Source organism: Artemia sp. Qi Xiang Cuo, chromosome 20, assembly GCF_049724085.1.
Source record: "Artemia sp. Qi Xiang Cuo chromosome 20, ASM4972408v1, whole genome shotgun sequence".
NCBI classification, from domain to species: domain Eukaryota; kingdom Metazoa; phylum Arthropoda; class Branchiopoda; order Anostraca; family Artemiidae; genus Artemia; species Artemia sp. Qi Xiang Cuo.
In genome coordinates, this window is record NC_142813.1 from 16,913,118 (window position 1) to 16,940,656 (window position 27,539).

At 37.2% G+C, this 27,539-nt stretch overlaps 1 protein-coding gene and 1 pseudogene across 1 annotated transcript in view; both read left to right on the plus strand.

Moving 5' to 3' along the window:
- Positions 1-27,539, plus strand: part of LOC148939945 (uncharacterized) — a 62,268-nt gene that overhangs the window by 24,935 nt on the left and 9,794 nt on the right. Inside the window, exon 4 of the mRNA XM_089106404.1 lies at positions 14,724-14,829. The gene's annotated coding sequence lies outside the window, so the exon portion shown is untranslated. The remainder of the gene's footprint in view (positions 1-14,723; positions 14,830-27,539) is intronic.
- LOC148939946 (uncharacterized) lies at positions 17,607-18,275 on the plus strand (annotated as a pseudogene).

Genomic DNA, 27,539 nt, shown 5'->3' on the forward strand with positions numbered 1-27,539 from the left:
AACCCTATTTGAATTATTTCGCAATCACTTACTGAACTTGTTGTGCAATTAACTAAAAAAAACAAGTTTTTTTTAACTGAAAGTAAGGAGCGACATTAAAACTTAAAACGACCAGAAATTATTCCGTATATGAAAGGGGCTGTCCCCTCCTTAATGCTTCACTCTTTACGCTAAATTTTTTTATTGTTTTAAAAAATAAAGTTTTGAGACAGAGTCAAACTTTAGCGTAAAAAGCGGGGCGTTGAGGAGGGGACAACCCCTTTCATATACGGAATAATTTCTGTTCGTCTTAAGTTTTAATATCGCTCCTTACTTTCAGTTTAAAAAAAACTTGTTTTTTTTAGTTAATTTCTGAACGTTTTTGAATTAATGCAGCTTTGATTTTGGCTCACCGTACATGAATAATTAAAACGAAATTCGCCTATTAATTTTCCTTTTTTGGCTAATTGGCTTTCTCGAAATTTTGTTCTGACGTAACTTACGAATTAACTTACGTAACGAATTTCTATATTCGTATGTTTTTATTACGTATACTGGGGAGTTCGCTCCCTTGTCAATACCTCGCTCTTTACGCTAAAGTTCGAATTTTGTTTTAATCACAAACCCCTGAATCACAAAGGCCGTTTAATTAAAATATTTATTTCTCTTTAAAGTACTAAAAAACGTTAGCTAAAACAGCGAGGTATTGCCTAGGGGGAGAAACCTGTCATATACGTAATAATTTCTGTTCGTTTTAAGTTTTAATGTTGCTCCCTATTTTCAGTCGAAAAAAACTTGTTTTTTTATTTAATTTCTGATCGTTTTTTAAATAATGCTGGGAAATCTGGCGCCCCCTTCATGGAAATGTTCCTTCCCCCAATGAAATATTCCCCATGGAAAGATCCTCCCCCGTAACCCTTACTCCGACCCCGAACTCCCCCTAGAAAAAAAGTCCTCCTGAAAACACCTGTATACTTCCCAGTAACCAATATACTGTATGTAAACAATGGGGGAGGTTGAGGGGGAGCTTGAAACAAAAGGTGCTATGCACACACTGCTATTAATGCTGCTACTACCACAGATATTGCTACTATTGAAGTTAAAGGCATTAAGGTGAAGCTTTCAAGGAATGTTTAGAGGGAGTTTCATTTAAAACAAAACATAATTTATACATGCAGGTTGTCAATAATGCATGTAAGCAATATTTTAGGAACAGCTTAGAATAATAAGTTGAAATTTTCATGGCGTTTGGAGAGAGATGTTGAACCAACTAAAAGGTATTGCTATTACTACTACTATTGCTACTTCTGCTACTTATACTACTACTGAGGCTAAGTGTATGAACCTGGAACTTTCATAAAATGTTTAGGGGGATGTTGAACTAAATCATAACGCACTCTGTGCATGCAGGTTGTCAAACAGGCGTATCAGCAATATTCCAGGAATGGCTTAAGGTTTTGTTTTGAAAGTTTCAGGGCATTTTAAGAGGGATTTTCAACTAACCAAGGGACACTATGTGCGTACTACTACCAGTAGTACTATGACAACTGCTAGTAGTAGTACTAAAGCTAACGGTATTAAATCAAAACTTTCAGGGGATGTTGAAGAGGATGTTGAACTAAATCGAAATGCATTATGTCGATTCAGGCTAGAAAAAGGGCGTAACAGCTATACCCCATTAACAGCTTAGGGTATTATGTTGGAACTTTCAGTGTATATTGGGGAGATATTGAACTAACTAAATTGTGCTATATTCAAACTACTACTGCTACTGTTAATATTGCTGCTAATACTGTGGGTATTAAGGAAAAAAAATTCAGGCAATGTTGAGGGAGACTTTGAATTTAATTGAAACACTCTATACAGACTGCTTACAGTATCAGATTGATGCTCTCAAGGCATGTTGAGGGACATGTTCAACTAATAAAATGTATTATTTGCATACTACTATTACTAAAACTAAGGGTGTTAATGTGGAACTTTTAAAGACAGTTTGAAGGGATTTTGAGGTAAATACAAACACTACGTGCAGGCAAGTTATCAAAAAAGCCTATCAGTGTTATCTCAGAAATAGATTAAAGTATTCAGATGAAACTATCAGGGCCCGAAGAGGGAATTTTGAACTAGACCAATAATGTAAAATGTGAATTTCTATTGCTGCTACTACGGCTATTAATACTCCTACTATTACTTTTGCTATTATAACTCCTACAATTGTTAAGCCTAAGGGTATTAGTAAAACTTGAGGGGAATGGTGGGGGTTATGTTGAACTGAACCAAAACACACTATGTACGTGTGGATTATCAAAGATGTGTATTAGCAATGTCTAGCAACGCCTTAGGGTATTAAACTGAAATTTCCTAGGCTACCAATATTAATACCACTTTTGCTACTACTACTACTGCTACTATTACTGCTAATGTTAAACTAAATCAAAATATTTTAAGTGCATCCAGGCTGTCGAAATAAAGCAGGTTTTCTAGACGTTCAGGCAGGATCTTCCAGGATTGGGATAGGGTATAAAGTAGAAACTAACTGTATACACCTTTTTGAAAATCTGGATATGGATTGTATATTTTGCATTATTTTCATACCTCAAATTTCTATGGCAAATAGAATTTAACGCTCAATCCTGTTCCTAAAACAGAATAGAGCTTCTATTTTAACAACTTGGTTGCACTTACGCCCTTTTGGTTTAGTTCAATAGTAAGAGAAGAAGTAGTAATAGTAGTAGCTCTGAAAGTTTCAACTTATTCCCCTCAATAGTTTTTAAAGATATTATTAAGATTTGTTATTGACAACCAGCATGAAAATACTGCCTTTTGATCTAATTTTAAAGCATCGTTAACTTTCCCTGATAGTTTCTACTTTATATCCTTTTCCAGTCCTAAGATATCCCGCCTGGATATCTTAACAAACTGATCTATTTTGACAAACTAGATGCACTTAAACTGTTTTGATTTAGTTAAATAGTAGCAGTAATGCTAGTAAAAGAAGTACTAGCAAAATCGGCAGCAATATTTGCACCCCTGGAAGTTTCAGCTTAATATCCCAAGGCGTTACTGGGACATTGTTAATAAACCCCTTTAATAACCCACATGTGCTTTATTTCTTATGAATGAGTTCAATACTGGCCTCACCATCCCCTAAAAGTCTTATTAATAACCTTACCATTAGCAATAGAAAGTTTCAACCTAAAACTCTATGCTGTTCTTGAGATACTGCTGATACGCCCTTTTGACAGTTTGAATACGCATTGCATATTTCAATTTAATTAAAAATCCTCTAACATTTCGTGAAAATTTCTCCTTGATACTCATATATATATATATATATATATATATATATATATATATATATATATATATATATATATATATATATATATATATATATATATATATATATATATATATATATATATATATATATATATATATATATATATATATATATATATATATATATATATATATATATATACATATATATATATATATATATATATATATATATATATATATTCCCTGGCGCCACGCCGGCGCACCGACCGAACACCGCCAGCAAGAGGCCTGGTTGACCGTCGCCGAAGTGTCGCAATGCCGCCGGCACACCATCCCCGCACCGGCAGAGGTGGCGGTGTTCGGTTGACTTTGAATTAATTTTGCGGCAATTCTTTATTGCGTCAACCGCATAGTCGGAGCTTTTCTTTTCTCGTGCGGTTAATTATTTTGATTTTCCTGGTTAGGAATCAAGCAGGGCTTGCACTATCCCCGAATTTTCGGGGATTTCCCCGAAAATCTATGTGTCAACCCGAAAAAAAAATTTGGTTCCCCAAATCCACGAAAATGACCCAGTTACGGTGCCACCCCTAGTGATTTATCACTAGTGACTATTCCTGCCAAGTATTACTTTGTATATCGTAATTTTTCACTGCTCTTTTGTTCGATAATTTTCGTCTCTTATGTTACTTTGCATATAAACCAAACTGATACAATTGCAATATACACTTCTTCATATGTTGAGAAAAGTATCGTCTTTATGAAATTAAATATAAAAAGAAACTGAAAGATTTTTAATTAAGATTTTTACCTGAAAGTAAGGAGCGACATTAAAACTTGAAACGAGCAGCAATTTTTCTGTATATGAAAGGAGCCGTCCCCTCCTCAACGCCTCGCTTTTTACGCTAAAGTTTTTTATTGTTTTAATAAGTAGGGTGGTGAAAAAGATTAAAACTTAGAGTAAAGAGCGAGGCGTTGAGGAGAGGACAGCCCCTTTCATATACAGAATAATTGCTGTTCCTTTTAAGTTTTAATGTCGCTCCTTACTTTCAGTAAAAAAAAACTTGTCTTTTATTTAATTTCTGAACGTTTTTCAACTAATACAGCTTCGATTTTGGCTCACCGTGCATGAAAATTAAAACACTATTTGCATATTAATTTTGGCAGATTGGGTTCGAATATGAAGGGTTGCCCCCTATTTAATACCTTGCTTTTTACGCTAAAGCTGTTAACACTTTTAAAAAAGCTTCCTATTCTTATTAAACAGCGCATGTGTTTCAATTTTAGTAAACAGTCAAACTTCAGCGTAGAGAATAAGGTATTGAGAAGGGGGCAAGCTTTCATACATCGCATAATTTCTGTTTGTTTTTCAAATAATTCCGCTAAATCTGGCTCACCCTCTATGAAATATACCCCTCGCCCTCTAGAAACTCCTCCGTGGAAATTTCATCCAACATAAAGTGTCCAATTCTGTCCAGACAGTTCCTTCCTCACTGATAATCCCCCCCCCTCTCTGTAAAATTGCTTGTGGGCGATTCACCCTGAAAAATTCTCCTGAGTATTTTTTCATTGGAATAAGGCTTTAATCTATAATCGGTTTCTCAGTCGCTCCAGAAATGCCCCCTTCCCTGGGAATTATTTTCCAGAATACAAAACGCGCCAAAAAATCTCCCAGAACATCTCCATATAAAAAGTCTGGCAAAGAGAATGAAGACAATTAAAAAGGATTTCGTATAGTAATTATGTCAAAACCCCCAGTGTAACATTTCCCCTAGTATATTCACTCATCAGATATATACCTCGCAAAGGAAGATTCTCTCCTTAGAAATCCACCCCAAGCACACCCACCCCCTTCCCCCAAAAAAATGGTTATATACTTCCCAATAACAAATACTATATGTGCCTGAGTTTGCTTGTTTGCTGTTAATGGGATAAAGCTATTGCATTACTTTGAGGTTGTTTTCATATTGACTTTTACCCTCTAAAAGATAAATTTATAGTTCAGTTAAATTGAGTGATCTTCTCGAATTCCTAGAATAGGTATTTCTCTCCGGATATCCTCACCAGCGCCATCTTTTTTCTTAAGTTGACTGGGGCGCCATCTATAACGACAATTTCATATAGTTTTCATATCACTAAGGTGCTGATTTTCTACTGGGAACAAGCAGAAGAGGGGAAGGAACCCCCCGCAAGCGCCGTATTGTACCCGCTGGTATTCAGTTACCCGAAAATTGCGGGGAAAAGGTGAGGGGGTACTTACATTTCCCTTGTTCCTGGGTGATTGCAGTACCTGGACTTTGATTATTGGATTGCAATTTGCCTGATGACGTGAAGGTGCAATGGCGACGCTTGTACGAAATGCTGTGCTGAACTTTATGTATCGCTCGATGCAAACAGGAAACAAAATAGAGCAAATTGTTAAAAGAGCAGTGGAGTTTTTTTCTCATACGGACATACTAAACGCGAAAGAAAAGTTGATCTCTATTTGGAGTGAACTGGGATATGATTACGCATTCCGAAAAAATGCCAACGACAATGATAATATTGTTGAAATGGCCAAGATATTGACTCAATATGCCAAAGACAAAAAATCATTACCAAAGTTTGTTATTGTGGATCCCTAGGAAGTACCCACATGTCCAGACGAAATCAGTGCTTGCATCCTAGTCAATGCTAATTAAATGTGTTGACGCGTAGATTTTGGATTAGACTCGATATCTGGAAAAATCAAGCTAGCTATGGATAAGTTCTCCGATAAATTAAGTAAAGTGTCTGAACAGTGTGTTGCTATCTCCGACACTATGTCCCGAGCCCCTCCCTCTCTTGAACCACAAGTGACACAACAGAAGCCTCTGTACTCAGTGATGGTTAAAATTATGCCATCGGATGTCACCTCGTCGCATGCTAGTCACGAGTTCATAAGCAAGCAGTGCCCAAGTGTTGTGGATTCGGACTCTCTGATTCTATATCAGAGAAAAACTGATTGGAAAATTCTTGTAAAGTCATGCGAGTCAGAAACCCACCTAGTCCCAGTCCGGGGGAGTACGCGAATTTACCTCACCTTGACATTGCCTCAAGTACTAGGTATTTTACAGTGGATTTCAAGTTTTCTTGATGAAAAAGATCTAAGTCGAGTAGCTGGGTGTGAAAAAGCTGTTCAGTGCGGTGACATTAGAGTCTTCAAATTATACTACCCGAGTCGTGCTGATCCGGACAATGCTATTCCCAATCCCCTTAAGATCTACCTTGAGCTATTCAGGGTTGAGGAGTTTCGTTTCTTGCCCCGGCGCTGCTTTAAATGTCACAGTAATGGTCATATCGCTGCCAACAGTAATCAACAAAAACCGTACTCACATTTTTGCAGTATTGATCCTCTATCTTCAAGAGTTAACATGTTTAAACCGCCATGAATGGTTTTGAATTGTAGTTAAAATAATAATACTTAATACAATATCTATGGACCCATTAATCAACAAGAACAGCCGTCCATGCCTTCTGTCTCATGATGGGTTGCACGGTGTACTCTTGGAATATGAATGGTAATGTGCTGAACAAATAGTCATTTCGTAGTGATCTATTCACGAAATACGGCCTTATTTGCCTCCAAGAACATTTTCCATGGAAGGCAATGTCAACTTTCTAAAATTCCCTCCATATCATCATTCTTTCGTAGAGCCAGGGCGCAAATCCGGCAAGCACAGATGTCCTTCAGGAGGTCTTGCTATAACCTCCAATTTTGGTCCCCATCCCCCTGCCTGTCTCCAGCAAAGTGAACACTTCCAGCTTATTAAGTGTGGGGATTTCATTGTAGCCAATGTTTACTTGCCTACTAATTACAATAATATTGTTTTGGAGCAAAAGTTTGGTATCGCTTGCAAGAGACTCAGAAACTCGATAAACGAGAGACGAAGTGATAGTTTCCTATTAAGGATTTGGAGGAATTTAACTGTTATATTGAAGAAAGAAGTAATTTTTTTGCCTAAGCGATTCCAAGTTTACTTCCTAATGAATATAATTTATTCACGAAAAACAAGCACTATTTTCTTACAAGCGTATCTCAGTCTGTGTCTAACATCGATCACGCTATTAGTTATTACGTTGAGCTACCTACGTACAGGCATGACTTGACAGAAGGAACTAAGATCAACTACCCTGGTTTTTCACTAATACATTGATTGAGAATATTGACCAATCGAAACCTAAACCGACGCTCGGAAGTAACTGAAAATTGGTTTTCAACCATTAATATAAAAGACAGGGTGACGACACCATTGGACCAATTAAGATTTTATTTCTTCTACTCCAGTGGACTGGTGACTTACGCGATAGAGAAATAAGACTGCAATTGGACATATATTTTGCTGAAATATGTCCACGCTTTAAACATAGCTAAAAGCCAAGCTGGTCCGAGTGTTGAATTGTGCCGTACATCTCGAGCAAAAGATAGGCCCAAAACTCCGATTTGGTTAATGCAACGGCTGCGGCCAAGCTTTGACTGCAGATTTGGCATGAATGTGAAAGGCCTAAAAGTTGTGCTGTCAATCAAATTTGTATTTTCACTAAGCGGAAATTTGCAAAAGAACTGCGTAGACATCGTAGTGCTTTAAAACTTGAAACTGTGTCGAAAATCATGGATAATCCTAATCTGATTTGGAATCTGCGTGCAAAGCCTGCTGAGTACAATAATCCGACTTCCAGTACGGTTGGTGAGAAAGAATGGGTTGATTATTTTAGTGAGAAATTGGCTGCCCCAGACGAGTCAAAAAACACGATTTCTTATGATCAATTAAGTCCACTCCGTACTAAAGAGTCGAAATATTTTTCCTTGAACAGTAGTCAAATCCGGGACGTGTGCAAAAAATTAAAGAAAAAATCACCAAATGGTGTTGATAAAATATGTGCCCATCATCTATTGAACGGTAGTCCCTTTTTATTTGAACATCTTGCAATTGCTTACCAGATTATTATGACGCATGGTGTTGTACCAGATTTATTTTGCTTAGGATCTATAACGCCTATACTGAAAAAAGGAAAACCCGCAACAGAACCTTCTTCTTATAGACCGATAACTATTTCCTCTGTTTTTGCAAGCTTTTTGAATTGTTAATAATAGGTGGCATTAGGAACTTGTTACAAGGTCCCTCCCCGCCAGTTTGGTTTCCAGTCAGGAATGAGATGCGCTCACGCATTACATATTGTAGCAACTGTTCTGTTAGATGCGCACATTTCTAATGAATCGCTGGCTATTGGTGAATACGACGTACGCCGCGGATTTGACTCGGGCATACATGCACAGATAATGCTAGAATTACGGAAAAATGGTGTCAACCCAGCTATTGTTCGACCTCTTTATGATCTGTATCGCCAACTAAATGTGTGTTTACTCATTCCTAATGCATGCAGAGCCCACTAGGAAAATCCCTGTAAAAAAGGGTATTAAACAGGGTGCGATTTCTTCGCCAGAGTTGTTTATGAATAGTATTTCCGAGGCGCAGTCCAAAGTCACTACAAGACGTATTCTAAGAGGAATAGATGTGACCATAGTTGGTTTTGTGGATGACACCTTGAATTTTTCTCGGCAAATAGCATCCCTAGAAAGTAATTTTAATATTCTGTCATCTCCGTATGGTGATATTGGCCTTAGTTTTAATGTGTCAAAATTGGAAGTAATCTTGTTTAACTAGAATAAGTCTGCTCTACCTCACGTTCAACTTGGATCCCAGTCTGTCGAGTCTGTGGAGTCACTAGTATACTTGGGACTACCCATCGGTGACACACTGTCATCTACCCGTTCGCTAATCATCACACATATAGAGCGTAAAGTTAGAACTGCGTATGGGGCCAGAATTTCTTCGAAGAGAAATCTTAATAGGTTTTCACTGGCTAGAATTTATAATGCTATCGCGGTGCCACATATTTTACATATACCACCATTTTGAAAACTTCTGCGCAACGAAGATAAATTTAAAATCCGTAGAATTTTCTTCAGATATTTGATGTTTCTGTTGCAAGTTCCACTGAGAACGAGTAATTTGTACCTGATCCGTGCTAAGTTGGAGGGTAGCAGCCATCCTTGGCTACCTCTACTCTCGTCAATTTGATTGATGTGTATGTGTATTTGCTTTGTCTGTACCATTAAGTGTATGTTTTTGTTTTTTTTTATGCTGTCTTTTCCATCAATTTCTGCGTTTATGATGGGTTTACAAATAAATTAAATTAAATATGCAAACAATGGGCGAAGTTCACAACTTGCAGCCCTTCTCCCGGGGACTGTGACGGGTCATTTTACACCTAAAGACATAGTTATTAGATTTTTCGACTATGCTGAACAAAATGGCTATCTCAAAATTTCGATCCCGTGGCTTTGGGGAAAAAATGAGCGTGAAAGGCACCCTAGCTGCCCTCCAATTTTTTTGGTCACTTAAAAAGGGCACTAGAACTTTTGATTTCCGTTCGAGTGAGCCCTCTCGCGGTATCTCTCTGGGTCAATTTTAAGGTCGGTATCGACCACTGGGTCGATACGATCATCCCCTGGGAAGAAAACAAACAAATAAAAACACATCCGTGCTCTTTCTTCTGGCAGAAAAAAAAATACAAAATTCCACATTTTTGCATATAGGAGCTTTAAATCACTAGGATAGGGCTATCTGATACGCTGAATCTGATGGTGTAATTTTCTTAAGATTCTATGAATTTAGGGGATGTTTTCTCCTTTTTCGAAAACACGGCAAATATTCTCAGGCACGTAACTTTTGATGGGTGACACTAAACTCGATAAAATTTATATATTTGAAATCAGCATAAAAATCCGATCCGATTTGTGTGTGCCCCCTTTTAATTAAATTCTTTGAATTTTATTGAATCCCACAGCGAATCTATTATCTATTATTTCAACTATTATGCAAGGGATCTGAAACGCCACAGCCCTACCTGATTCCTACTTCTTTTAATGAATAACGAAGAAGACCAGCGTCCAGCCAGCGACTTGTGAAGTTTTTAACTCACGAATTGGCCCGAATCTTTTGTAAATTAAAGCTGGGATTTGAGAAAGACTGATGAAAACATTAATGTTTGTGGTCAACATTGATCGCAACGGCGGTGCGCAGCTGTTGCTATTTTAAACCTTGTCGCCGCCGGTCCTCGCTTATCCGTGCGGCGCCGGAGTCTCTCTCTCTCTCTCTCTCTCTCTCTCTCTCTCTCTCTCTCTCTCTCTCTATATATATATATATATATATATATATATATATATATATATATATATATATATATATATATATATATATATATATATATATATATATATATATATATATATATATATATATATATATATATATATATATATATATATATATATATATATATATATATATATATATATATGTATATATATAATCGTTATCTATATAATAATTTTTTCTCGTTTTGAATTTGAATCGTTTATTTATTGTGATTTCTGTTCAATTTGGGTTTTATTTATTTATTGATGGTGATTTGTTGTTGTTCTACATTTGGAAGATTATTTGACTTTATTTCTGCTCATTTTTGGTTTAATGGAGCTCTTTATTTTTTTGAAAACTTTTTGTTTAATTGATATCTTTAAAAGATCCAACATTGAGGAAAATTCTATATCATTTAAAAAAAAAATGCGAAGTGTTTTGGACAAAGTCATATTTTCATACCAACAGAATTAGCCTGAAAGGTGGGCAATTTTGGTGGGCAAATTATATATTCTCCATTTATTCGGTCAGTTCTCTTTGTCTTGTCTCACGCTAAGCTGAAAAAAAAAGGTTCTATAATAAGTCAATGAATGATCAACTTGGACGGTAGGGTGTTTATCATAGAAGTACCTTTTCTATCTTTATTTTACATTTATAAAACTTCAAGCGTAAGTATGTTCAAAAATTGACTAAAACTTTCGACTCAAAAATTCTCAAAAATCGAATAGTTCATTATTTTAAACACGATAAAACGCTGCTGTTATCCCTAAAGGTCATTTCTGAAATCTCTAGGTCTGTGTTTATTTTTAAAAATGTGTTTTGTGTTTCGGGTGTTTTGTGTTAAAAAAAAGTATTTATTTTTATGTCTGTAAATGTCAAATCTGTAAAACAGAATTGCAAGCCTGGCTAGCGGAGTAAGTAGTGCAACCATCTTCCAATATTAGAATCGTAAGTTCGAGCTTGTTGTCTTCTTTTTTGTGTCGATAAAAAGCAAAGCATTGAGAATACAATTATTCTATTTTTAAATACAAGTTGCATTTTTGGAGTGAAAAATGGATATTAGGTTATTTTACTTTTGCCTATATGAATGGATAAATAATTCGAATTAAGGGTAGGGTAGATTTTCTTTGAAATGAGAATTTCAAAGTTATGGTTTTGGTAAGTCAATCGTTTTTGGTCTCACAGCTGGGGGAACCAGTCGACATTTTCATCACAGAACGCTTTACGCTGTGGTTTTCCTTATGTTATTTCTTTTGCCAATGGGGGAGGAGGGATTTCGAATATTTAGCTGGGGACAAACCATTTTTTTTCGATCCTCACACAAGAGTTTACGCTACGTTTTTTTTTTATGCCAATTGTCCTACAGGCTTCGTCGCAATTTCTTGGATAATTATCTAAAACCGTTTGCTAAGCTTTTCTCAAACGTAGAGTCAGCAAAGGAATGTATGTTCTATCACACTTTGATTTTGCTGAACCACATTGTCCTGGTGATCCTCCATTTGGGAATAGCTTAGAAAATGATGTTCGGCTGTTACGTGTGGAAAGATCAGATATGACAAAGAGGCGCGGTAGCAACGATATTTATGGTAGAGTTTGCCGTAAAATCCTGTCTGAATTATAGAGTTGGCTTAAGTGCTGGGAAATCGGTCCAGAGAAGGTGGGATTTATTGTTTTGGAAACAGAGACGGAATTAACATCTTTTGGAGCACTCTTCAGGTGACCTATATTGTTTAAACCCTCGAAGAAACAGGCTGTGTTTGGAATTTGTTTATCAGCAAGAAGCGAGGGAACGCTAACTTCCCGCCACCCAGTATACCTTCTACAACGCCACGTGTACCGCACAATTCCGCCACGCTTGGCACAGTTCTACCACGCTCTGTAAACTCCACAAAACGCAAGGCACGGTTCCACCACGCTTGGGACGGGCCATCTGGAGTACATGATTTCTCAAAGAGACCCATCGACAAGAAGTTTGACTATAAAATTCAGTGACGAAGTGAAACGCTGAAGGTACTTGATTGATGAGTCGAAAAAGGCATCTGGTGCAGGATCATCCACAAAAATTATTTCTCGGGTAGTGACTGATAATAGAAAAATAAGTCCTTGAAAATTTGAGGAAGAAGTGTCCAGAAATTTTAAGAAATTTAGGATTTCGAAAAATGGGTCCTGATCCCCCTCTCCTACACCCCTCTGCATACGGTCTGTCATACGTGCGTGTATGCGTTCAGTGTCTAGTAATGTTCAAACATTTGAAATGGTGGTTTGCATAAACGTGCATTGTTTTTTACATTGCTGTTAAAAAGACCGTACATCGTCGAAACTTAATTTTATTCCGTCCGAATATGTATCTCTTAAGCTAATAATTTGAGCGTTGGTTATACATTTCAGCAGTTAATAAATGGCTTTAAAAATGATAACAGTAGGCCTAAAAGTAGCGATGAACTGATTCACTCTTAGTTTTTTACGTATATTGCTCTTAGATTTTGCGTAAGGATTTGATTTTAGTCACTAATTTCCGAAGCTGAACTGTGTTTGAAGAAAAAGTGTTCTTCATGTCTACCTGGAGGGGGGGGGGGTATTGCTCTTCCTCTAATTGGTGTCCCCTGACTTGGTCCGCTTAACCGACCAAGTCAGGTCCGTTAATAACGACTCTGTAATTCTAGTCAGTTGTAAGGGTCTGTTCACTCTAAAAATTATGCGCAGTAGATGGTACGTGCCCTGCGTGACGGATGTATGCCAAGCATGTCGGAATCATGCCAAGTAAGGCGGAAATATGTGAAGTGTGACAGAGATATTCCAAGTGCGGTGGAACTGTGCCATGCTTAGCAGCACATGTAGCGCCCCAAGATTTACACCAGGTGGCAGAAAATGGGGTACTGTTTCGCTTAATGGTGCACACGGAAGAAGTCAAGTTTGGTTAATGCCACAGTATATAAATTATAAGGTAGTATGATCTTACCCTACCTCAGCCATGATAAAAACCCGGAACGAGGCGCGAGTGCTCCAGAGAACGTAGAAACATAAGCGACATTAGATCTTTTCACGGGTAGACAAGCCAGACTTCTCTTGAACGCGGAATTTGGCTTCAACGTTGGAACACTAAATTTTGAAGAAACTAATTTTAAATTAATTTATTCCAATACATATATGAAAATCTGTAATTAGTAGTGCAATGTTATCATTCGAAGTTTTTAGGAATTAAAAGTAGGTTTCGAAGTCTCAGGTTGGTTTCAAAGGTATTTTGAGAAAGTTTCTGCCAATATACGCGTTCCAGGGTAATTGGACCGCTGATGGCAGATCAACTGAGAGGAGCTGTTTGTACGCGCTAATGCAAGAAGAAGTTGGAGGAGATGTTTGTTCGCACCGAAAATGAAGAGCCAGAAATTATCTGCGGCAAACTTACTGCTATTATTTTTATACTGTGGTTAATGCTAATTAAAAAAAATAAAATAGGATGAATATATAATAGTTTAGAAACAAATTTGGGCTATATATTTGCACATTAGGGGGGGGGGGGGCAAAGCATAGCATATTTTAAACATATAACATAACCTAGGTACCCCCCCCCCCTCATAAACCCCCCCGCCCAAAAAAAAAACAAAAAAAAAACAACAGTTTAAATATTGTAAACTCAATGAGAAGCCACGCTCTTCGATCAATATAGATAGCAATTACCCGCTTTACAGGTCTCCATCACTGCATTCCTTCGACTGTCTATAGCTGCTGTGTACCATTAAGCGCAGCTGTACCGAAAATGGGCACCCTCGGTGAATTAATTCTCCATAACCTATAATTTTTGCGACCTCTTTTTAGTTTGAGGGCCTCTCATTGGCGTCAATTTGCAGGGGGGGGGGTCTGCACCTCCCTGTTTTTACAGGGGCCATTATCTGCCGAGATACAAGGACTGTTTCCCTTTGGAGGGGGGGATCTGATATTTTTTGGTCAAACCACGAAAGGCTTATTTTTCTGTTTATGAAAGGCAGTCCTTCCAACAATATCCGGGGGATATGGCCTCCCCATGTTCCCTCTCTCCTATCTCCTACTACTCTCTGTAGCATAGAATTTTGCTTGAACCGTTATAGATAAGTACAACCAGTTTTCAAGACATTTGTTCATAGTGAATCCGTTTTATTTAGTTTCGCAATTTACATACGTAACGAAGTACCTCTTTGAGTTTCCACTTTATCTTAGACAGGTCCATTGTCTATGAGATAAGCTTAAAGAGTTTATTTTTTCTTTTAGTATTCAAAAATGACTGGCGACTCGAAGGAACTAACGCAAGACAAAAAGCAAAAGTGGAACTTCTTACAAAGCAGGTCTACGCCAGGCAAATAATTTTGGAAAAGATGTAAATATTATCAATATATTGTTTTTCTGCTCATATTGGTGCAAGTCTTTTTGGTACTGTTCTATTATCTGTATAACACGCGCAAAGTGAAGTTTGGCTAATGCTAATGAAATAAAAAAAAATATAATAAAAATATAATAGTTTATGAACTAAATTGGGCTATATATTTGCACATTAGGGGGTATAAAAATATTGGGCTCTATATTTGCACATTAGGGGGGGATTTAAAGCATAGCATATATTAAATACACCTTCCCCCCCCCTAAACCCCAAAAAACAAAAATTTAGATATTGGAAACGTAGTGATAAATCACTGTTTGCAATCCTCAGCATAGGAAATCTCCGTTGAAAAAACATGTTTGACTAGTATTTTTAGCATCTTCGCTGTACAATGCCTCGCGTGTTATACAGACAGCACCGTCATTTTCAAAGGGAAGGAGATTACAAAAAAAACAACAACAAATGAAATATATAGCAAATTGTGGGGGTAATGCTAAAATAATTTTTTTTTTTTTTGTATCATTAGTAATGTTTACTTTACTCATAGAGGTGCAAGAATCCTTTTCAAAGGGCAGGGGATTAAAAGAAACTGGCGAGTTGAATGAAATATATAAGGGCCGTTTTTTCACTCATCAATGTGCTCATCAACTCATCATCTTACATTTTTTGTCAGAAAATGCTTAAAAGTGAAATATTTGAACTAAAATCTTACATCTTTTGTCGTTTTTATGCAAACGTCTTTCATCATTCTGCTCTGATCAGCGGTCTAAGAACAATCATGAGTATATCATCAAAGTTCTCTCATCATTGTTCTATATGGTAGAAAGATGGGGTCTTTCAGGCTTTTTGCTAACATCAGTGAGCTTTAAGATCTTAGAACAAAGATGAGGTAAAAAACGATAATCTTTGCAGAAAGATGACAGATCTTTGATGTAAGATCTTAGTGCTAAAAAACGGCCCTATAGTAAATTATAGGGCAATGCTAAAACAATGATTTTTTTAAATCATCAATATATATTTTTCTTTGCTCAAAGAGGTGTAAGAATCTTTTTCAAAGGAGTGGGACTATAGCTAAACAAGCTAATTAAAATGGAATATATAGTAGATATTGCGTTTAATGCTAAAATAATTACCATATTTATTTTGATATTTTGTATCATCAATATATTTTGCCTTTAAACCAGGAATATGATGGTAAATTTTTTAAAACTAACCATTTTCTTTTTAAATTAAAGTGGGCTTTACTGAAACTAAACATTTTTGGGCTTAATGTCCACTCATTGATTGTTGTTGGCACTGGGGGCCAATCGAGGAAAATTTAGGGAAGGGGCAATGATTTTTTTTTATTTTCACTAATAAAGACACAAAAAAGTCATTTTTAAAATTTAGGGGGGGAGGGGGTTGAGTTTTTTTTTGCTATGAAAGCACAAAAAAGTATTTTTCAGAATTTAGGAAGGAAACCCCCCCCCTTACACGCTGTGTTAGCAGAATATTAAATGAAAATGAGAGACAACATTGTAAAATTAATTTTTAGATATACACATTTTTGTCTGGTAGCAGGCACTGAATAAATGGCAAAAACAACCAGTATTTGATCTGTTTCAGTTGCTGTCCTTTTCAGTTGTTCAGTTGTGTTCCGTTGTCATTGTTCCGTTGTCTTCCAGTTTCAGCTGCTGTCATTTTCCATAAATTTGTACACTGTATTATTAGAGATAGGGGAGACCGGCCCAGGTTTGCCATTTACATTTAACTAGGGAGCCATCTATAGAAAAATTGCCATAACCTAGCGTTTAAATTACCATCAAGTAGCGAAAGTTTGGATGTATCCAACTTTGAGTTGAACTCAGTTTTGCAGATTTTGTAAGGTAAGTTGATTTTTAGGGCTTGAAAAGTAAATTTTTGTGTTAAAGGAAAATGAAAAGGTTGATCTTTAACGCAAAGGTAAGAGAGAACTTTTGTCTCGAATGAAACGTCTGACACTTAGAAAACTATCAATGATAGACATTTACCGCCATCTATGATAACACTGGAAAGTGCTGATTTGCAGAAAAAAGGCCACGTTTGCCACAAAAAACCAGCTCTGGTTCACCTCTCTAGGACTGGCTAACCTGGGCCTGGCGAACCTGGAAAGCTAAAATTTTCCAACGCACTTCTTGATATTTACTTCATATTTTGTCAGATACACTTGAAAAAGAATTTTACGTATTTTAGCCACTTTAGCCATACAATCCATGTACTATAGCCAGGGAGATTCAGTATACTTGGATCAAAGCTCGCTTGGCCCAGAAAAATAGCTTGGTGAGGAAATTAAAAATAAAACTAAAAAACTTCTCTTGCTTATAATATTCTAACTTATTTTAGGGCATAATAGTGCGAAACCCATTCCAGCAGAAGAAAGGAAGAAGGGGGTATGGACCCTCAGCTGGTCCGAGCTGCTTTAATTGAAGCTATTGTAAGAAACAGAACAAGAAAACGGCTGGAAAAAAAAGTATGGAATACCACGGACAACTCCCAGGAGATGCGTCACCAAGGCTAAGAAACAGGATGTGGATATTGAGCTTCTACCTCTCTCATTTTTCTCACTACTTTATGCTACAAGACAGATCTTTACAGAAAAACAAGAAAATGCTATTCCTAAATACTTGCAAGTCGTGTGCCTTATGCATTATGGTTTAACACCACTTGAAGTTCGTCAGGTTTCTTGCAGGACTTGTCTTGCCAAAGGACTTACCATCCCAAATTCATGGACAAGAGGTGAAGATCGGTACCGTTGTTTTATGGCAAAACACTCACATCTTACTGTAAGAGCGCCTGAAGAAACAAGGCTCAGCCGTGACACTGCTTTCAATTGTGAGACAGTTGAGAGATTTTTTGAAAATCTTAGTGATGTGTACGAGCACCACAAATTTATCACGCAAAATATTTGGAATGTAGACAAAGTTGGACTATCAACATTCCACAGGCCAGGGAAAATTCTTGCAGCAAAAGGAAAGAAACAGGTTGGCTAGATAACGTCAGCAGAAAGCGGGCAGAATATTACTATATATGTTTGCGTCAGTGCCATGGGTAATTGCGTCCCTCCTATGCTAATTTTTCCTCGTAAGAATTGCCCCAAATTCTTACTGAAAAGAGCGCTGCCAGGCACCATTGCTCATGGGTCAGAAACGGCTTCTGGATGGACGTGTAATGAACTATTTCTTGTTTGGATGAACCATTTTATCAATCATACAAGACAGAGCAAATCTAATCCTGTGCTTCCAATACTTGACAATCACATTAGTCACTACTGTAGTGAATTGCTTGACTTAGCCACAGAAAACGGAGTTGTCATGCTTACCGTTCCGCCTCATACAACTCATAAGCTGCAACAACTTGACAGGTCATTTATGTTTCCTTTGAAGGCTTTCTACGACAGGGAATCTGCGACTTTTATGAGAAGGGCATAAATGCAAGAATATCTCAATATATGACATCTCTGAGCTTCCGTGAACAGCTTATCCTAAAGCACTGGCCCCAGAAAGCACAATCAGCGGTGTTCGCTGTACTGGCATTTTCCCTTTCAATCACAAGATTTTCAAAGATCACCAGTTACTCAGTCCATATGTCTCTGATCGACCATCAACTTCGAACCACGGTGACATGGAACCTCCATCGCCCATTGCTTCTTCTGTTGATGATGATGCGGCTAATATACCCACCAACCATGAGAACGATGCCCAATCTTTCTCAGGGTTCTCCTTACATGGACAAGCTGAGAAAAAGCTTCTCTGAACTAGTTGATGTGGCTTTATTTCCGAATGGTTCTCCGAGAAAACAAATCAGACGTTTAGTGAAAAAAAGACTACCGAAATTTTGGCTGACACCCCAGTGAAGGAAAGAATCCGCCAGGGAGAGGAACTGAAAGTTGCAAAAAAGAAGAAAGAACAGACCCAGGAGAAGAAGAGCGTAAAGAAAGCCAAATTGCAAGAATCCAGCTAGTAATTGTTCCTCGAGAGTGAAAGTGAGTCTGACCATGTTGAGATGGAGCTTGATGATGAAAGTGAGGACAGTCTTAAGCTAGGAGAAGATGTAGGAAACAAGCCAATAAAAGTCGGTGACTTTGTTTTAGTTGGACTTGAAGGTAAAAAGAGTACTAAGTGCTTCTTTGCTGCGAAAGTTTTGAAGGAATACTACCCAGTTAAACTTGATGTTTTATTCTTGAAGCGCATAGAATCGAACAAGTTTGTGCTTAACGAAGAAGAATTGTGCGAAGAAGAAATGTCCGAGGTTGTAACAGGATTTGGTAAGCCCTCAGTCTCAGGTGGGACTTCAAGACCTGCCGAAATGCTGAAGTTTGGTGTGGACCTTTCAGGATACAAGATGCGGTAATCGGTAGTAGTGTTCCATCTAACGAGATAGCCTTCAACCGTAAACCTAGCTGAGATTTTATTTATATAAGTTGGGTCTTTGAGTAGGCTACGGTCCTAAGCCTGTTTATTGTTTGTATCAGAATTCTGAAAGACAATTAAAAATCTAATAAACAACAAATTCTAGGACTAATTCTAGAGGAGAAAGTGCTTTTCTTGACTTTAGTTAAGACGGTGGTGAACGAGGACCAATCTGTGGCGAACGCGAACCTTGGTAGCCCTGGTTTGCCACTAGTAGAAATGACCCTATAACTCCGACGATTACCACGTGGTTTATAGTTTTGTCAGTGAGAATGAAAAAACAGGAATTTTCTCACTTGAAAAAACATGAATTTTCTCACTTTGATGGATGTTTTCTTGGATGGTTATGGGTGTTGGTCAATTTATTTGATGTTTTTCATGGATGTCAACAGCAATTTATGTCTGTTTTATGGTTTTTGTCAGTGAGAATGAAAAAACAGGAACTTTCTCACATTTATGGATGTCAACAGCAATTTATGTCTGTTTTATGGTTTTTGTCAGTGAGAATGAAAAAACAGGAACTTTCTCACATTTATGGATGTCAACAGCAATTTAAGTCTGTTTTATGGTTTTTGTCAGTGAGAATGTACATGCTCGACGCGAATGTTATGAGTTTCCAGGAAACAGTTAGATCACGTGTTTCCTTCTCAGCCAATCAGAGGGCTTGCTTACATATTAGCGGCGGGGGGAATATAAAGAAAGGATTTTTGCCAAAGTTTTATTAGTCTGTGAATAGAATTCAAAGGAGTGAGAACAGCTTTGACATTACTCATGTGGATATATATTTGTGCTGATGATGACGAGTGGAATGTTTACCCTCTTAGAAGTTGATAGTGGAGTTGATGGTAATAATACAAGAGCACCAAACATTGCGGTGGAAATCACGAAAGGATCACGGCTTTGTCTGGAATGGGATGCAGCATATGCAAGATATGTGATATCCTTGAGCAAATTTAAAATGGAGGATCAATTATGTTTCGCCGCAAAAGTTGATATAGCACATGTGAATAGACTTCAATGTGCTTTAAGTGCATTGGTGAAAAATATCGAAGACAATAAACTGTATCGCTAAATGCATAGTATTATTGTTGTTATAATTATTCAATAAAATTGTTTCGAAATCGAAAATGTTCCCTTTCTTTTCTGGTCAGGTTAGGCTAGCGAATCAGGATCAGTCTAGAGTCAGCAGTCGGAGTGAAAGGATTGAAAAATGAATAAATTTGAGAAAGAGAGAATTAGGTCAAATCTAGTGTTTATGGAAAAACATTTGATTTTGGATGACGATTTTCTCGAGTTATCTCTTAAACGCAGGATATTCTTTCGTGAGGAAACACTTGACAATATAATGAGGAGTGATTCTCCCCCATGGGACTATTGTTTGAAACTTTTAAAATGTGATTCAAGTGCTTATAGTCAATTTATTGATGTATTAATTGGAACAAAGCAGAATCATATTGTGGATACACTTTTGAAAACATTGCCAATGGATTCAATGTAGATGGCTCCTCCGTCATTCGAAAGAGGTAACGTTACAGAGCTACTCCTCTCCCCCATTTCCCCTCACTGAATTTATCCGTCAGCAGGAACGATCAGTTTCGTTTTAGCTGTGAAAGAGTCAAGTGACATTGGAAATCAAAAAAAAAAAATGTTCTATATATGTCCATTGTGCATGTACACTCTTGGCAGTTGGACTCAATGTGAGAATTGTACAATTATTGATGACTATAGTGAAAAGTGCAAATTATGTAATCCTTTTAAATTACATAGGGGTTATGCAGTACAAATTAAAGGATGTAATTCATGTCTTGAGGAGGTGTGTGACTCTCACCCAAGAGGGCACCTGTGCTCCAATTGTCACCATGATAAATGTGATCAGTGGGAGAGTACTTACCCCGCTATGATTGGAAAGAATCCTAAACGTGATTTTAGTTTATTTCTACGAGACTGGTATCATCGTGGATTTAAATTATTCTGGGAAGAGGAATCTGGTCTACGATTCAACTGTTGGGGTAACAAGACAATATGGTTTTTACGTCATCGTTGTGATGACACTGCCTATTGTGACTATTAACCAAGTGATTTTTAATTGGCAGTTACCGAATGTGATTCACCACTTGAAAACACTAAATATGATATTGCTTCAAATAGACAGATTGAAACTCGTGAATTTCATAATTTGAATGCAAATAGAATCATTGACTATACAAAGAGATATGACAGGAGTGAAGTTACATTGTACTGTAGAAAATGTGACCCTGACTTTGCAGTCAATCAAGATCAATATACAGTGAATTCAAAGGATTTACCAGCATTAGTTGTTCATGGCAGTTACCTTTATATCGAAGAGGAAATCTAAAGTGAACATTTAAAGAGACAATGTTGAATATATATATACATTTTATCAATCAACAAATTCACAAACATTTTGTAAGCACTTTACTCGTAAGACCCTGAAATCAACACTGTATAGGTCTGAGAGGATATTTTCCACTAGAAAGTCGTTCAGACGAGGATTGTCACTATAAATGTGGAGAAACTGCTTGTAAGTATAGCCGCGACATCGGAACACAAAATATAGTAGTGTATGGAGGCTGCAGCTTTTAGTCGATAGATCCTGAACCCTCTTCCAATTTTGAATAATAGTTTTCACACTCCTCTCAGTATAGTTGCTTATGTGTGATGTGAAAAATGTATAGAGTAGACCAAGAGGATCAAAAAATTCAATCATATTCATTGTTTGAAAGATGCACAGCCAATGACCGGTCAGTACAGTCGACAGACTGCAATTAACAATAATCAAGGTATTGTTGACACTTTGAATTTTTCTTAGAAAGTCCGAAGGTAGACAATAGGATTTGTATTGAGACATGTAGGGATCCATATTAAATGCATTGATTATTTGACTGGTGTTCATGGTACCAAGTCTCGTAGAACACTGCCTTTGGGATTGATTTCCCAATAGGTTTCATGTTGATTTAGTGAGATTAGTGCAATACTCTCAGCCAATGGATCGGCAAATGTACACTCTAAACGCACAGTCCCCGTACGTTCTATACTCATATCCTGCGTGCCAGACAAATCCAGTACAATGATACCATGTGTTTTAGCAAACATATCTTCGGTTATACCATTTTCAAATAGTTGAGAGTCATGATCTAGGGTTTGCATGGTCAACTCATACAATGTTCTATAGGATTTATCAAAAGATAGATTGTAGAGTGGGATGCCGTTTACTTTGCACACAAGTGATGAAAGTCCAAACATCTCGAATTTATGTGGACATTCAGTCCATGATTCTATTGCACTGGTGCTTTTTACAAATGCCAACGCCAATTATGACGGGATTTCGTCATTGATAAAGGATGAATCGGTGAAGATACATGACCCCATTGCAATATGACGCTGATTGGTGATTGTATGAGGAACAAGTAGTTTAATATTATTTCCATTGGCTCTCAGTTTTTCCACGGCCAAAGCAACAGAACTCATGACCTGTTGTTTGCGTAAATAAAGTATTGACGAAGTGAGGGAGAGACTTACATCACGATTGGAAGCAAGTTCTTTTCTCAATATGAAATTTGATTGTGCAAGCGTCAATTTTATATCCACTTTAACTTTGGGCGGCAGCAATTGGGGTATATTAAATATTTCATGATATATTTTTCCAACTAGAAGTAATTCAATAGTTGTAGCATTTTTAAGTGCATCTGTACTATCAGTATTAGTAATGTATTCATATTCATTGGAGTTGCCTCTCAATTCCTTGTATGTCTTGGGTGTCATCAGCATGAATTGCATATAGCTTGTCTATTTTGAGAGATTGTTGCTTGTGCTCACCAGCGTGCCATTGATGTAGACACTAATTTGACGAAATAAATTATGTAATATACTATTTTCATAGGATATTCCATCATCCCGAATTGCCTTTACAATATTGGATCTCCGGACTTTCTTTTGCAAATCTACAAATTTCGAAGACAAGTCCATAAAGTAGTCTTCATTGGAATAAATTTGAAAGTGGGTATAATCGGAGAGGGGTTGTTGAGGATAAAATTGTTCATAGTATCCATGCTTGACACTCACGTCAACATTTTCAGCATTGAATAGATTCAATGAGGCGGTGATTGAAGGTTGAGAATCCTTTTGCGGTAGGTAGGACATTTTAGGAGAAGAAATCTAGTTTCGATCTAACAATTTTCTTCCTGGGACTTCTTCTTCTGTTTACACTATGTGTCGGCTTTTTCCTTCTTTTCTTTGATAAGAGGGATGATGTCTTTCGTCTCCGACCGGAGTGGAGACTGATGAGTGATGCATTGTTTCTAGACCTTTTTAAGCCTTTACCATTTTGTTTTAATCTCTCGCCAACGGTTCGCGAACTGGACCTAAGATTTTCCGAAGCACTTGTTTTTAAATCCATGCCAGAGCCCCAATCGTATAGTGTAGAGGATGCAAAATCTGTCGCAGCCGGTACAAGATATTTTCTAGCCAGTGGTAGTGAAGAGCGAAACAGCTTAGCAAACCAACTGCCAAGACCGTAGCCAGACATTGACGAGCGACCTTTGTAATAGTCCATTCCATTGCGCTGTTGTCTTGGGCCAAGAGTATTAACATAGCAGTCAATATCAGGACAAGTGAATACCACTTTTTTATTAGACATCTTGCTTTTGAACGATGGGACGAACATGGCATGTAATCACAGCCAAACCTTTTGAAATTGCTATGGGATCACCCAATTCGGTTCTTAGTGTTAAATGACAGAGTTCCAAATAGGAAGTGTTTACGGGAATATACTGAAGATGCTTTATATTTTAGTGGTTAATATGTTCTTGATTGGTTTTTCGTTCAGGAACTCGTAGGAGGGTGACATTTGAATTGCCAACACGTGATGTTGCCACAAATGAAGCGTATAGAAAAATACATGTGTCCGTGGAGAAAGCAGGCGGATAGTCAGCGAAAATTAAATTACTGTTTCCGGCACTTTTACCATTGATTATATTGAGCTTAAAGCCAAGAACATCCTTTAGGTTATCATTGAGAATAACCTTTTAACTGGCAATAGGTGAATTAATGTAAATCTTACCCTCCTCCTTTGAATAGTTGAAATGAAAAGCTCCTTTCTTACGAGCGGATATTCTTTTATTAATAGAACGACATAAATCATTCATATAAGTGAGTTCCTCGTAGGGTAATTCAATATATGGATAATCCATCCAATTGATTTTTTGAATTTGATCTTGATCACCTGAGGGTGGTGGCGGCCAATCATAGGGTCTAATTTTTATTTCATATTTACGATCCTTTTTCAGGATGTCATAGGTATTTTTGAGAATACAGTCGACAAGAGCCACTTCATACTTTCCATTGTCGTCGAATTTGATGGTGGGGGAGAGTTTCGTCCAAAAATCACTTGTTCTATTCAAGTCATTGTAGAGAGGATCGGAAACATAGAAATCAGTCACATAGAAATCATTGGGCATTGTCAATGTCTTCAGCACTGACCCAAGAATCAAAATCTGAGTTGTATCCTAGCCAGCGAACACGCAACTGTCTCTTGCCCCTACGAGTACGACTCTTTAATATCTTTTGAATTTGATAAATTTCACTAGTGTTTGTAACTTTTTGCAGTTCATATTCATAAAAACCGCCGAGAATCTCATCATCTTTGGTGTCTCGCAGTCGATATGTCGTGGGCTCGATGTCCAGGATTTTGGAAACTTTGAAAATTTTGATGCTCCATAAATAATTCCCCTTTTCAAAAATATTGCTGGTTCTATTAATTCGAACAGTCTCATAAACATTGAATTTCTTCTTCAGTTTTTTATTTCCGTTTTCACCGCTGATATATTACTTTTGAAAAGCATCAAATGTATTTTCATTGTAATGTACATCCCTAGGGCTCGACCTGGACAGAGATCGATGAGGTCGATAGTTGTATAACTGCATTATTTTATCTAAATCATGAATAAAAGCCGATGTATTTTTCAGGCTACAATATCTTGTAATTAATAAACAAATCGTTCTTATTAATCGTTCAGCCAATGCAGCCTTTATCGGGCTGTGACTATGATAAAGTGTTGTATTATATTTCAAAAGAACCTTTTGCACATGAGGATTAACAAATTCACTGCCATGATCCGATTGAATTTTTCTATACGAATCCTGTTCAAGAATACTTTCAATGGCCCGAGCAACTTCAACACCTCTCTTTGATCGCATTGGAATGGCATAGGCATAGCGACTAAAGACACTGATTGCCACTAGAATATATTTGTAGGGTGCATTGTGACGCCGTTGAAGTGCGTCTAAAGTTAAAAGATCCGTTTGCATTATATGCAGAGGGAAAAAGGCTTTAGTTTGTCGATATTGTTTGCTGCGAAGCCTGTGATTCCGGTGTAGTGTGTCACTCGGTTCATTTTCTAGATACTCTTTTGCTTTTTTCAATTTTCTGCAGGAGACAACTTTAGAAATCGTTTTGGGAGAACTTAAACTTCCCGCTTCACCAATTTTTTCATAGACACCTTTCAGAACTTCATCCATTTTGAACGCAAACATGTAGTGTAATGTCCACTCCCCTTTTGCACACTGGAGGGTGAATCAATTCGTCTTCGCTTTTTTATTGCAGCCACAGGTGTTGTAAAATCATTGCTGCTGCTACTGATAGTATTTTCAAATATTGAATCTTCTTCTTCTTTTTTAAATGATGTTGGTGTTGGTGGTGTTGGAGGACTATATTCTCTTTGTTTCTTTAGTATTTGCTTACTGCCAATAATACTTTTGGGAAAGTTTGATAAGCTTAGAAAGGTGTACAGATTATTGTCAAAGGATAATAGTCCTTTACGATTCGTCACCATTTCACAAATTAAATCAACTAGATTGTAACTTTTTCCCTGAATTATAAATCGTTTCCCTGTGCTATCGACTTGAACTTGATGTTCATCAGCAGTTTACAACATGAGATAAGATAATACTCTTTTACTCTGTTCTCTATAGGTCACTGGCAATAGGTTTCCAATTTTCGAAACAATTGAATTCAATTCCTTCTCCTGTGATTGCACTGCTGTTGAATCTTGAGGAGATGTTACCTGTTTAGAGGGATCGGCGACAGTGGCGACGGTGGGTTTCTCACGATAAGGTCTATGTTTGTCCACACTTCGCAATGCATCTTAAAGTGAAAGTAGTTTTTTGTGATTAGCAATATTCTCATCATTAATGAATTTGCCTAGATTGTCTTCAAAATCTTCAAAGGGTGAGAGGAAAAGTTCAAATTGTGCCATTTTATAGGGTTATGCCATTCTCTCTAGAGAAAACTGTTTACAAGTCCTGTAATTATTGGCAGTAACAGTGTGAAAAAGCTACCGCCTGCTTGAAGGAGCCGTTTTATTTTAAAATTTTTCCCCATGTTTTAACAAGCCAAGGTGCGTACAGTGGAACGATGTTGCTTTGTCTGTTGTCTAGCACCATCTGGCAGTTGAACATTGCCCTCAGTTAAATTTAAACAAAGTTCAGATATTAGATTAATGAAATCATTGTCAACCCCATGTTTGAGTATGGCCTTCCTAAGCAAGAGTTTTGAAGTGCTTAAAACGGAAAATAAATGCCGTTGTTCGTGTAGTTTCTTCAGTGTCATAATGGTAACTAATAGCCTTTTCTATTGTTCACCGGAAGATATACTGTAATTTCATTGTCGAAAATGTCGGTGACTACACGTAGATCCTCGGGCGTGCTCTGATTAATATCCAGAAAAATGTACCCGTTATGCTGGCTAGTCGCCTTACTGTACGCTGAAAACATAATTTTAGGGGTGCGGAGTTCTTTCTGTTTTTGTAGTTTTAGTAGTTAAATCGAAACCCGCACGACTCGATTTATAATATAGATAATGCAAATCAAAACAATGGTTTACATATACTTTCTCTGATGAAACAGATTGTTTAGGAACAGGATAAAGGAAATGTTTTCATGGTGAGAGCGGACGGTGAACAATTGCAGCATTTACTGTGAGAATTGTTCAATGGATTCAGCCAAATCATCAATAATCAGCCACGAGTTCGGTTCAATACTATTGAAAACATCAAGTCCTCGTATGAATTGTATTGGTATGGTTGTAGCAATAGCTTTTATTTTATCATAGGACTCCTGCCAAATACTATAGCAATAGTAGATTTTTTTCGGCTTTTCCAAAAACATTTTATCGCAATATTGAATTATTTTAGCTAAAAGTGTTGTTTTACTCGACATTGAGGGCCCACACAGAAATGATCTGAAGGGTGTTTTAAATTGATACAT